The sequence below is a fragment of the Phalacrocorax aristotelis genome, chromosome 2 (assembly GCF_949628215.1).
Source record: "Phalacrocorax aristotelis chromosome 2, bGulAri2.1, whole genome shotgun sequence".
Lineage (NCBI taxonomy): Eukaryota > Metazoa > Chordata > Aves > Suliformes > Phalacrocoracidae > Phalacrocorax > Phalacrocorax aristotelis.
Genome location: NC_134277.1, coordinates 85,515,977 through 85,526,999, shown reverse-complemented (window position 1 = coordinate 85,526,999; position 11,023 = coordinate 85,515,977). Strand labels below are relative to the sequence as shown.

The window sequence follows — 11,023 nt, the reverse complement described above, 5'->3', positions numbered from 1 at the left end:
TCCCCTCCCCGCCGGGATCCTCCCTGAGTTCTTTTTTTTTTTTTTTCCTTTTTTATTTCTGGGAGTGGGTGGGAGTGGGGGAAATGAGGTTGCAAGGCGCGTTTGCGGACCCCCGAGCAAGCCCTCCCGCAGCGTGCGAGGCCGGTATTTAAAGCCTCGGGTCCGTGCGCCCCCTAAGCGCGAGCGCCGCGCAGCGCATCTCCCGCCCGCGAGGCTGGAAAATAAATAAATAAGTGCGTGTGGCTTTTGAACTGCCCACAGACTGTCACAGAAAAGGGGGTGGGGGGGTGGGGGAGGGAGGGAGGGAGGGAGGGAAAGAGGGAGGGGGGAGCGAGAGAGAGCGAGAAATGCAGAGGCAGCAGCCGCGGTAGCGCCGGCATTGCTCCAGCAGGCACTCGCCGCTCCGGTCCCGGCGAGCGAGCGGGGGGGAGGCGCAGCGCTCCGACCAAGCCGGGCGGGCTCCGCGATACCTGGGACTCTCTTTGTGACACCCCGGCACGCAGATACACAGAGGGGGAGGGAGGAAAAGCAGAAAAAAGGTAAGAAGGGGTGTATCTCACTTACGCCGTTGACACGGCAAACCTGAGAGCTTTGCCATTTTTGTCGTTTCACCCCCCGCCCCGCACTCCCCGCGGTGTCTCGGGCGTGGGGAAAGGCGATGTGCGCTTGAAGCGGAGCGAGTGGGGAGAGCGGAGCAGGGTGGGAGCCGCCACCCCGGGCACGTTTTCAGGAGTATCGGTGCGAGGAGCTCGGTGCCTGGAGGGGGAGACCGCTGAGGGGCGGATTCGAGGCACAAAACGGACCGAGGCTGTTCCGTGAAATTTAAATGCCCGATAACGCTTTCCTGGGGCGGGGTGGGCGGCGGTGGGTGTGGTGGGAATAATAGTGGTTTATGCCCCGTTTCTTTTCGGTGCCTTGAATAGGTTTCCGAAGGGAGGCTGCTTAAAAAAAAAGAATAATATTTAAAAAAAAAAATTATCCCCAAACCTCTCCACGAAAGGAATCGCTCGGGGAAGAAACCGCACCGCGCTAGGAAGATGGCAGGGCGGCTGCGGGGCGGGGGGCGGCGGTGGTGCAGGGAGGTGCCGGGGTGGGAGGGGGGGGGCAGGCGGCTTGCGCGGGGACTCGGCGGGGCCGGCGCCCCGGTGCGGTGCGGGGTGCGGGCGGGGCCGGGCGTGCGGGGGAGGCCAGCCCGCGGTGGCGGCGGGGCGCGGGGCGGCGCGTGCCCGCTGTGGCGGGCAACAATGCGATTGTTCTCGGCGAGGCGGTGCAGGAGCGGCGCTGGTCACGCGTGCGGCTGGACGCGACGGCGATTTTAATCCCTGCTCTTGGCGGGGCGCTATGCCAAGGATTTTTGTTTGGTTTTTTTGGGGGGTGGGGTGCGGGCATCGGCTGCCCGAGCCCTGTCTGGGCAGGGGCTGCGGACCGGCCGTCAAAACAGGGAGGGCCCGCCGCCGCCCCCCCGGTGCCACCCCGCTCACAGCGCCCGGCGCCCCGCCATGAATATTCATCGAACGCCGCCCCCCACTTCCCACAGATACCCCCTTTCCCCCCTCTTTTTCCGTTCCCCCATCCCAAAGCAAGGCACACCTCCCCGCAACCTTTCTTCTTTCTCCTCCCGACCCGCCTCGCCGTGTCGCCTCTCCCCACGCACACGCGTGTCTTTCAAGCGCGGCTCCCGCAAGGAGCTTTCCCCGCGCCTCGGCTGGGCGTGGCGGGGGAAAGGGGGGAGAAACACGCGCAGGGGACCCACCCACCCGCCACGCCGCGTGGGCGCCCGGGGGGGCCGCGGGGGGCGGCTGAAGCCCCGCCGCCCCTGCCCGCGCCTTTGTCTCTGCCCGGCGCATGCGCGGAGGCGGGGGCGGGGATGGGGCCGGCGGCGGAACAAAGGCGCCGCGTTGCGACCCCCCGCCCCCCCAAAACCGCGGCTTCGCCCGGCCCCGGCGAGGTGAATGGGGGCGTCCCAGCGGCGCGGCGACACCCGTCACCCCCACGCCGCGCCCGGCTTGGCTTTGGCATCTGGTACCGTGCGCGACGGCGGAGCTGACCCGTGTGTCGTCCGCCCCCCCCGCCGTGTGTGAGTGTGTCCCGTGCACCCCCTCACCTCGCCGAGACAAAATCTGGCATTTCTGAAGGGGAAGGGGAAGGCGGTGCTGCCCCACCCCGCCCGCAGCAGAACTGGGGCGGCGGAAGGCGAGTGCCTGCGGGGTGCCCGCAGAGCACCCCCGCCCTGGGCACCAACCACCCCCCCCGCCCAGCCCCCCGCAAAACGGCCTTCGAGGGGCGGCGCAGCGGATCGGCGGGAGCAGGGGGTCCTCTGCGGCAGCGCCGGCGCGGCGGGCCCGTTGGCGGCTCCGTTTGGTCAAGGCGGGCCAAGGGGGTGCGCTGGACGCGCCGCAGCTGGGCGCGCTGCGAAGCGGCCACGCCGCGGGGACGCGCTTGCGGCCGCGCTCCGTCTAGGGGGAGACACCCGTGTTCTGCGTGTCCGGGCGGTCTCCTGAAGCATCTTCCTCTGCCGAGGGGAAGCAACCTTTCAAGAGGAAGATTTTCGTGTGTCTGCGCGTGTTAGTGCGACATCTTGAAATCTCTTTTGTTCGAATTGTTGCATCTCGATGCTGGCATCGGTGCTCGTCCCTCCTCCGCCCCTTCTCCTTCCCGGCAGATGCTCTTGTCCACAATTAGGATATATGTTACTCTTTAGGGTGAGCGTGCCGGAGCCTGTTGAAATGGGTAATTTTGTGAGCTAATGACTGTTAGTTTCTGACCACCTAGAGAACTGGTGCATTTGCCAAGCCGGAGTTAAAGATGACAAACGAGTATTGCGAGTGGGCTCCTAAAGAGAGGGTGGCGGTGGGTTTTGCTGCTTCCCTTCTAGGGTGATGAACATTCGCTGGAGAACATACACTCCAAGGCCTTTCACATGGTGATCGCTTGGTATTTCCAGTGCTTTCAACTGAGGTCTCGCCTGAAGAAGCGCTGCCGTCAGAGCCCTAAAATCTATCTCAGTGCCCCCTCTCTGCTTGCCAGATGCTTGCCAGGCACCTCCTAGACCTGCAGCCAAGCTTCAAGCACTGAGGGTTTTTTCCTGGTGTAGCTGCTCCCCATTAAGCACGGGAACAGTGAGAGGGTGGGGTGGGAGCGCTGTACCAGGGGAAGATGCGCTATCTGCTGCTACCACTGTCTCCAGTGGAGAGATACCTCAACCCGCACAATCCTTTTGTATTCAGGGTGTTTCTGAGAATTTTGGGCAGACTCTCCAAGCTTTAGGATGGAGGGAAAAGGAAGAAGCAAGGACGTGACCAAAGGTTTTTGCACTTGCTGCCTCTACTCATTGTCTCATGGAACTTCATATGAGGAGCAGCTTTGCTTTGTGATCTCCCTACCTACTGGGTTGTATGCGGCAAATATTTCCTTTGTGTCTGGCTGTTTTTGTTTAATTGCAGAGCACCGACTGTGGTCGGTGGGCAGAATAAACCCAAAGCATTGGGAAATTCATGGTGGCTCTGTCTATTCTTGTACGCTTCATGTGTGAAATAGCTGATTGTGTAATTCAGGGAAATCGTGCGTAGCTGCCAAAAAGCAATCACGCAGCAGGTTTTTTTCTGTTGATATGAACCTCTGAGTGTATCATATCAAGTTAAAATAAAATCAACATTAAAAGGTAAAACGGGTAAAATTACTATTCCAGTTATTGCGTGAAGCAATGATCAGGTGGTCTTTTTTCCTGTTCTCCCCTCCCCACCCCCCCACGCCCTTTCTGTGCTTCTTTGCATTTAAAATGCAACACGCACTGACGCAACCTGGTGATAAAATACTGATTGATTTCAGAAAGTGGCATACCTTTGGAGCATATCCTTTCCCTGAGATTGTAGTGTGCACACTCCATAATTTCAGAACCATCTCTAGAGCTATCTCTAGTCCTTAAGTATTTGTGTGGTTTGATCTTTCAGCATGAAGTCTCTGGAATAAATTGCATTTTCCAAGTGAAGCTTCTTGTGTTTGTGCTCTTTTCTACTGGTAGCATTGCCCCATGCAGTGAACCATGAAGTCCTTCCGCAGAGCCTCCTGTGTACAGGACAGCTTCTGTCCGAACAATGCTAAATTCTTCCCATGTGCAGGCATCCACCCATGCCCCGATGGGGTACTCTGAGGGACAGAAGCTGGTTGCAGGGCAGAAACAGGCCTTCCCATGAAATCTTGGAAGTTCTGTGCGGCTACGTTTTCAGGCGTTCAGCTACCATTGAGCTACTAATTATTTTGAAAAGTACCATTGGAAGCTGATTTTGCACTAATTTTGAAAACAAGAATTTTAGAATATTTTTTCCCCTCCATCTGCAAGAAGGAGATGCTACATTTGTAAAGGCACATTTGTGTGCAAATCCCAGGTTTTGATTTAGGTCTGTAGGTGTAAACGTAGTGTCCTTGGGTGCACTGTAAATTTAATGGTTAAAATCTGAGTTATTCAAGTAAGAAAACTGAATGCTATTCAAATATAATGAAAGGTTATCAACCAATATTCAAGGCTCTACCTTCATTCCTACAAGCGTAGTAAAGGCAGGCCGTTTTGAAGTACTATACAGGTGCTTTGAGACAGCTTCATAACTAAAGAAAGAAAACTTAGGAGGGGCTTGAATTGCTTCTTCTGTGTCAATCAGGAACGACAAGAATGAGGTAACAACTAGAGAAATCAAAGAAATTCCTGAAAGCATTAGAGACTTGAAAACAGAAACCATATGCAGCATAGTAGAGGTTTCATGCATTAGTAGGAAATGCCTTCAAGATTAAAAAAAAATGCAGGGGGAAGAAGGGGGGAAACACCTCATGCAGGATGGAAAGGACTTTAAAGTCTTCTCTACAGCATCTTGTATATCACAGCTGTCTTTCTTAAAAGCGTGATGCCAGCGAAGCTTCTTACTTCAAGATGGAGACACGCTGTTAGTACAAAAATGTAGTTATTGGTTATTTGATATGAAAATTTGTAAGTTTAAAATAGAAACTGATCGATAGCAACATGATTCCTCAAACATGAAAGATTCCTGACTTGCCAGAATCTGAAAATAAAATCCTTTGACGTTCTTCAGCATACCAATAAATGTAAAGAGATACTGATTTGTGACACATGCGGAATGGTCAGGTTTTGCCTGGGAGCAAGATGTGTAGTAATTCCCTCTTAAGTATGGTTAATGGAATTTAACTCTGAGGAAACAGTTTTATTAAGAAAAACCTTCTGTCTTAGGATATAAATCAGAGGCTGATCTCTTTTGATGTGTTCTGCAGAATAGAAATTAAGTAGGCTGTATAGCTGATCTGACTTGTTGGGTGTAGGCTGCCAAGTACCTCACCAGTGCTGTAGTGTTGGGAAAGCCACATGCTTTTTAGTCACATGTTGCATAGTTTAGATTTTAGCCTGGTAAGTAGTTCCACATATGATTGTGATCTGCTGATCCAGGGATTTTTTTTTTTTTTACCCTGTAGGAATTTGAATGTCTTTTCAAAAGATTTAATTTTATGTACACTGCCCTAGCAGTTGTTCAGCGCAGCGTGCACTTGGCACTTAAAGTGAACTGTAGGACTGATGGTAGGAGCATCATTTTGATTAGAGACTTGCGGTCCTTGTAAACGATACAACACTGAATGTGTAATAAGATTGGGCCTTAACTACCTGCCTTTTGCTATTTATAAAAGTATGTTGATAGATGCTTGCTAATGATGTCATGATGGTGGTTGTAGTACCGATGCGTTGGCACGAAGAGGTTGTGGATGCAATGTTGAAGCATAACCTTTTACTCCAGGCAAAAGCCTAGTAACTATAATGGCAAAGCTTCCTACAGGATTAACTTTAATGGCAAAAATCTATGCCATCATGACTTTGCATGACAAATGGAAGCCATTTCTCTACCAGCAGTAAAATCGGGGCTGCGGGCAGTCTCCTGCTTCAGTAGTCCGTAAATACTCGAGGGGATGTAGAGCATAACCCCTGCAAAAGGATAGAGCCTGGTTTTAATTTGTGAATTTATCTTCTGCTATTACTGATTTCCATATGTGATTGGTTGGTGAAGGAGGGGCTCATATTCAAAATTACAGCTTGACGTTATCAACTGTTTTAGGATGGAGTTGAAGGTGGTCACATAGCAGGATGCTGTAGGTGTGCATCTGTTAGGCAAATTTAAGACGATTGCTGAACTATGGAGGAGAAATTAAGCAAAGTTAGACAAAACAAAGAATGGATCAACAATAACAGAACTGATACACATCTCTGTCATTTAACTACCTTAGAAAAGCACACACAAAACAAGCACAAATCTGTCTGTAGAAAACAGTGAAAACCCCGTTGCAAACATGTAATCAACATGGGAGAGTAAAACCATGAGAAACCCTTTGGTACATCTGTTTGTCCATGATAGACTGGAGCCTGAGAATTGCTACATCAGCTTCCTGTAGTCATCCTTCCTCAAAGCAGTGAAGCACGTCATTCGGGGAGAAAGAAAACAAAACCAAAAACAGGCTAGAGGTGTTATAACAGTAGGAGTCTGGAAAAGGATAGGGTGAAACTGGCCACCACTAGATGTGGTGCTGAGACGATTTCGGCATTCCCTGTTCATACGCAAAGTTTCCTGTTGCTTGTATTTTGGCCAGCGCCGGTAAGCGCGCGATTGTCTTCTGCTACTGATTGTGCTGAGCTAGTGGGAGGAAGCAAGTTCAGTGAGCTCTGAGGTGGCAAAAACAGCTCTTCTGGGTTTCTTGCTTTCACCACAAAAGCTGAGGCAAATGGGGAAGATGTGCTAGCGGCTGTAATCATCAGGTTGCCGAACCAGATGGTCTGAGAGAATGGGGCTCATTGTCCTGCAGCAGCACCGCTCATCCCTGTGTGTGAACTCTACACCAGTGAATGTACGGCCCGTGGTGGGAATAGCTGGTTTCACGGAAGAGTGGGTGAAAGCTGCCTGTTGACTGTTGCTTTCCTTTTCAGATCTACAAGGCCCATGAAGCGAGGGAGGCAACAGCTCCCCAGAGTGTAAAAATGAAAACCTGGCCAGATTTTCCATGCTCTTCCCTTCCATATTTTGCTTGAGATGGAGGAGAGTGTGCTGTTGGTTTGTAACTTTCACTAGGAGCATGTGAGGCTTCTGTAGTGTACCTCAGTGCTCAGGATAGCTAGCCCCTGAGCCTATAATTCGAATGCCTAAATTAGCGGGCTAAAGCAAAGGTGGAAATGTGGAAACTCTCCTTGTTTGCAGTCCGTACATGCTCCGCATAACTCCAGCATTCATAGCTAAGAGCATCTGGATGCCTCTAGAAAGCTTCATGTAGGATGTGAGAGTTCAAGGAGAGTGACAAGTTGTCTGTGCAGACAGTTTTTTCTCATGGATCTGGCGTAATTTGCAGAGAAGGATTTATCCATTCTCCGTTCCTGTACGCTGTTCCCTTTTCTCATTTCCTACCCTCAGGTGTCTTCACCTTGAAGAAAACCATCCTACAGTGCAGAGATAGTAGCAGAACCCTTTTAAGTCACTTGTGGTCATCTGATGTTCCACCAGTGTTGTCCATTTTAATGATTTCCTCAGTGCTAGTTTCCCTAGGTGACATGTAGAGGAACATTCAGCTTTTCTGCATAGTGGCCCATGCTTTACATCCAGTTGCCTTGAACTGATGACATTGCCTCAATGAATAATACTTTAGAACCAAGCTAAGTAAGAGCTGCTATGTGCACTGAAATACGATAGCTCACGCGAGTGTACTTTTCTGCTGTGCATGTAATATTGAGTAAAAGCTTCAACAAAGTCAAGAAAACTAGTATTACAGTATTTTTTTATAGGCACTAGAGTAATTATAAGGTCACTGAAAGTTCAGCTGTCATCCTCTTCTGTGGATGAGTCAGTGACTGACAGATTCATGAATAAATTATTGGTGGTGATGGCAAAAGAAATGTGGCACCCCTCGTGGTGTCTCATTCTTGACTGAATAATACATTCTATTGACAATCCATTGTGGCACAATGTCTTGAAAGTGGCCTTCGGTGCTGAGGTAGCTTCTGTTACCAAGGGTTCAAACTATACTGCAAATCACCTACAGCTGTTTTTGTAAACATCTCTTGAAACAATGCTGTCACCAAGGCATTATGGAGAAAAGCAAACATAGCAGTCAACAAATGCCAAAGGTAATGGATCTCCCTTGCTTGAAGCAGGATAAATATTGTGTCTTTAAATACTTGCCGACTCTGTTCTAACTTGGAGTTGATATATGGAGGGTGGTGTTGAGGGAAATGAGCTGGCTTTGCATGTTCTCCCACAGCCATTGACCGTGTGAGGCAAGAGACTGAATATCGGAGTGCCTCACCATCTAGAACATGGAGGTGATAGGCAGTGAAGGAAGTTCTGCACTGACAGATTTGTGGTTCAGAAAAAAAGTCTGTCCAGGAGTTTGCTGTGAAACAATGACAGTAAATTTACAGTCTGAGAATAGAAGGACGTATCTTGGCAGCTTTTATTTCCTTTCTACTTAAAAAACAAAGTTCTCTGGCACATTTTCTCCTACTTAAAGAAGCCATTCAATATGCTTCTTGATAGAAAATTTGTATTCTAACATGTTAGTTTATACCGTATTATCTCTGTGCATATTTGTAAATCTGTCACAGTAAAAGAAGTTTTGGTGCCTTCAAGCTAGTACTTACTTATTTTTCAGCTAGTGTTGGCTCCGTATCCTTCCTTGCCATGTTCCTGTAGATCATTTATCTGAATTTCAATTAAATTATCATGGTGGTTATGTTGCCATTTCCCTTGGTTATCCTTTTTAGAAGTCTGTATTTTCAGCTGTGATCTAATTCAACCTATTTCAGAGAACACCTTGTTAATCATACAGTAAGATGAAATATGTGTGTTAGCAGATATGCGGAACACAGTAAGATCTATGTCATAAGCTTAAGTGTGTGATGTCATTCCTGTGTAATAAACACAGATATGAGAACAGAACCACTTATTGCAAAACTTTAAACTCTAAAACTAATGCTCCTGGACCCCAACTGTTTGCATGGATATGGCTCTCAAATCTAGATGTTCACTAAAGTGAGATCATATCAACATGAGAACTTGATCTTAAAATTTTATGCAAATCCTATAACAATATGGAAATCTTGGAGCTCTGCCAGCCAAAAGCATTCAACACTTCTAACTTCTTGTTACCTGAAGAAATATTAATGTGATTTCTCCTTCTGCTGACTGAAAGGGAATAGAATTTTTCCCTTTTTACATGTTGTTATAGTTTTAATCAAAACTGGCTCTTGACTAAATGATAGAAAACCAAAAACCAAGAAACCTGTATGTGATAGCTTGCATTGTCAGTCTTATTTTCAAGAAGAACTATTTGTTTGATGCCTGTAGGACATTAAACAAATTGCTGCAAGATCATAATTAAACTATATTAGTGAGCTGAAAAACCTTACAAAACATATTTTTAGGGGAAACATTTGCTATTATAACAGACAAAGCTTGTCTGTCAAGCTGTGGCTTTGCTGGGCTGCATAATGCATAAAGGCCAGTAGCTGTCACAGTCATACTGGCCTGAGTTTCTTTCACAGAGATCTTTGGATCCACTTCTAATTGCTTGAGATCTTTGTTGTGTCCAAGTAAAGCATAACATCTATAAATGATGGAGACAACAACATGATTGCTGTGCAAATTCATTATGAATGCCATCAAGATGAGGGCCATGTTCCGGCCAAATGAGTTCATGATGGCAAAAATATATGCCTTTTTTTCTGAAGTGCAAGTTTGCAGCTACAGAGTGAAGACACAAAATAGCCTTTGGTCGCTGTGGAGGGTCCCCAAGTAGGGGGCCAGAGAACTGAAGTGGATTGATTTAGAGCATCACCTGTACATTGAGCTCCCAAAGAAGACCAAAAATCTCAAAGGACGTTACTTTCATTAGAATTACAACTAGTCATCTCAGTTAATTAATAACTTACAGTGATGAGAGAACCAAAATAATAGATAAAAGGTTTATTCACAGCCCGATCTCTGACCATGAGTCCTTGCAAGTTTCAAATACTAATGTTGGTTTCAAGTACACAGTGGTTTTCTGCATTGAAGCAAATTTCCACAGTCCTCCCTGGTCCCAAACTCCCTTCCCAACCTCTTTGGGGTCTCTCTGTGGGTCTGCTGCATGCTCCTCACAGCATTTTTACAGTTTTGTTGCTGAGCTCTAGGTTCCCAGCTTGAATCTCTTGCCTGTCTCACTCTGCTGCCTCTGGAAACCTTCTCTCCTCTGAGCAGCCTCAGGGACTTCTCCAGAGAAAGAGCTCCTCTGGCCACTCAGTCTTCTTGAAACAAACAAATAAAATGAGGCTGTCCGCAGGAGCCCCCTGCGCTGTCTTGCGAACGCAGTGGCTTTGGTGGGACTGCATCCATGGTGCACACAGGTTCTGAAGCGCCAGTCATTGTCTGCTACGCTGACGGTGTTCATTGACTCCCTGCACTGGAAAGGAGACCAAATAGCTAAAACTTAATTACTACAAATGCCCTGTTTTATCTTAATTAATCCAGCCACATGATTCTGGTTCCCTGATCTAATTAGCTAGGGAGATGGTTAAATATAACTTCATGTATCTAGGCGCATTTAGTTATTTGTGGCTAAATCTGCTCACGGTTTCTAAGAGACTATATTTCAAAGTTGTAGAGTCACAGCTGGGAATACCTCCCAGGTGCCCTTCATCTGAAATAAAACATACAAAGAGTTCATCTTAATTAACATGGTGGAATATTTTTTTGTGTGTTAGTAATATACCTCACAACTTAAAATTACATTAAGGCCTTTCATGGAAACCAGGAGGCATCTTTTCTTGTTCTGCTACCAAGGACTGGCAAGTAACTGTGTTGTACATTAGAAATGGGATATCCACTGTTTGGGTAGATAAACATAACTTTAGACTCTATGAGGGAAATATTTGCTCTGTGCACTGTAACAGATGGAAGACGGTCAGTAACTTGAGTTAAAATAATTTTAATAATTTGAAACGGATAAATAATAG

General features: G+C 47.9%; 1 protein-coding gene across 1 annotated transcript in view; it reads left to right on the top strand.

The window, feature by feature from the left end:
* The first annotated feature begins 335 nt into the window (after positions 1-335).
* Positions 336-11,023, top strand: part of BASP1 (brain abundant membrane attached signal protein 1) — a 53,531-nt gene continuing 42,843 nt past the window's right edge. Inside the window, exon 1 of the mRNA XM_075084234.1 lies at positions 336-539. The gene's annotated coding sequence lies outside the window, so the exon portion shown is untranslated. The remainder of the gene's footprint in view (positions 540-11,023) is intronic.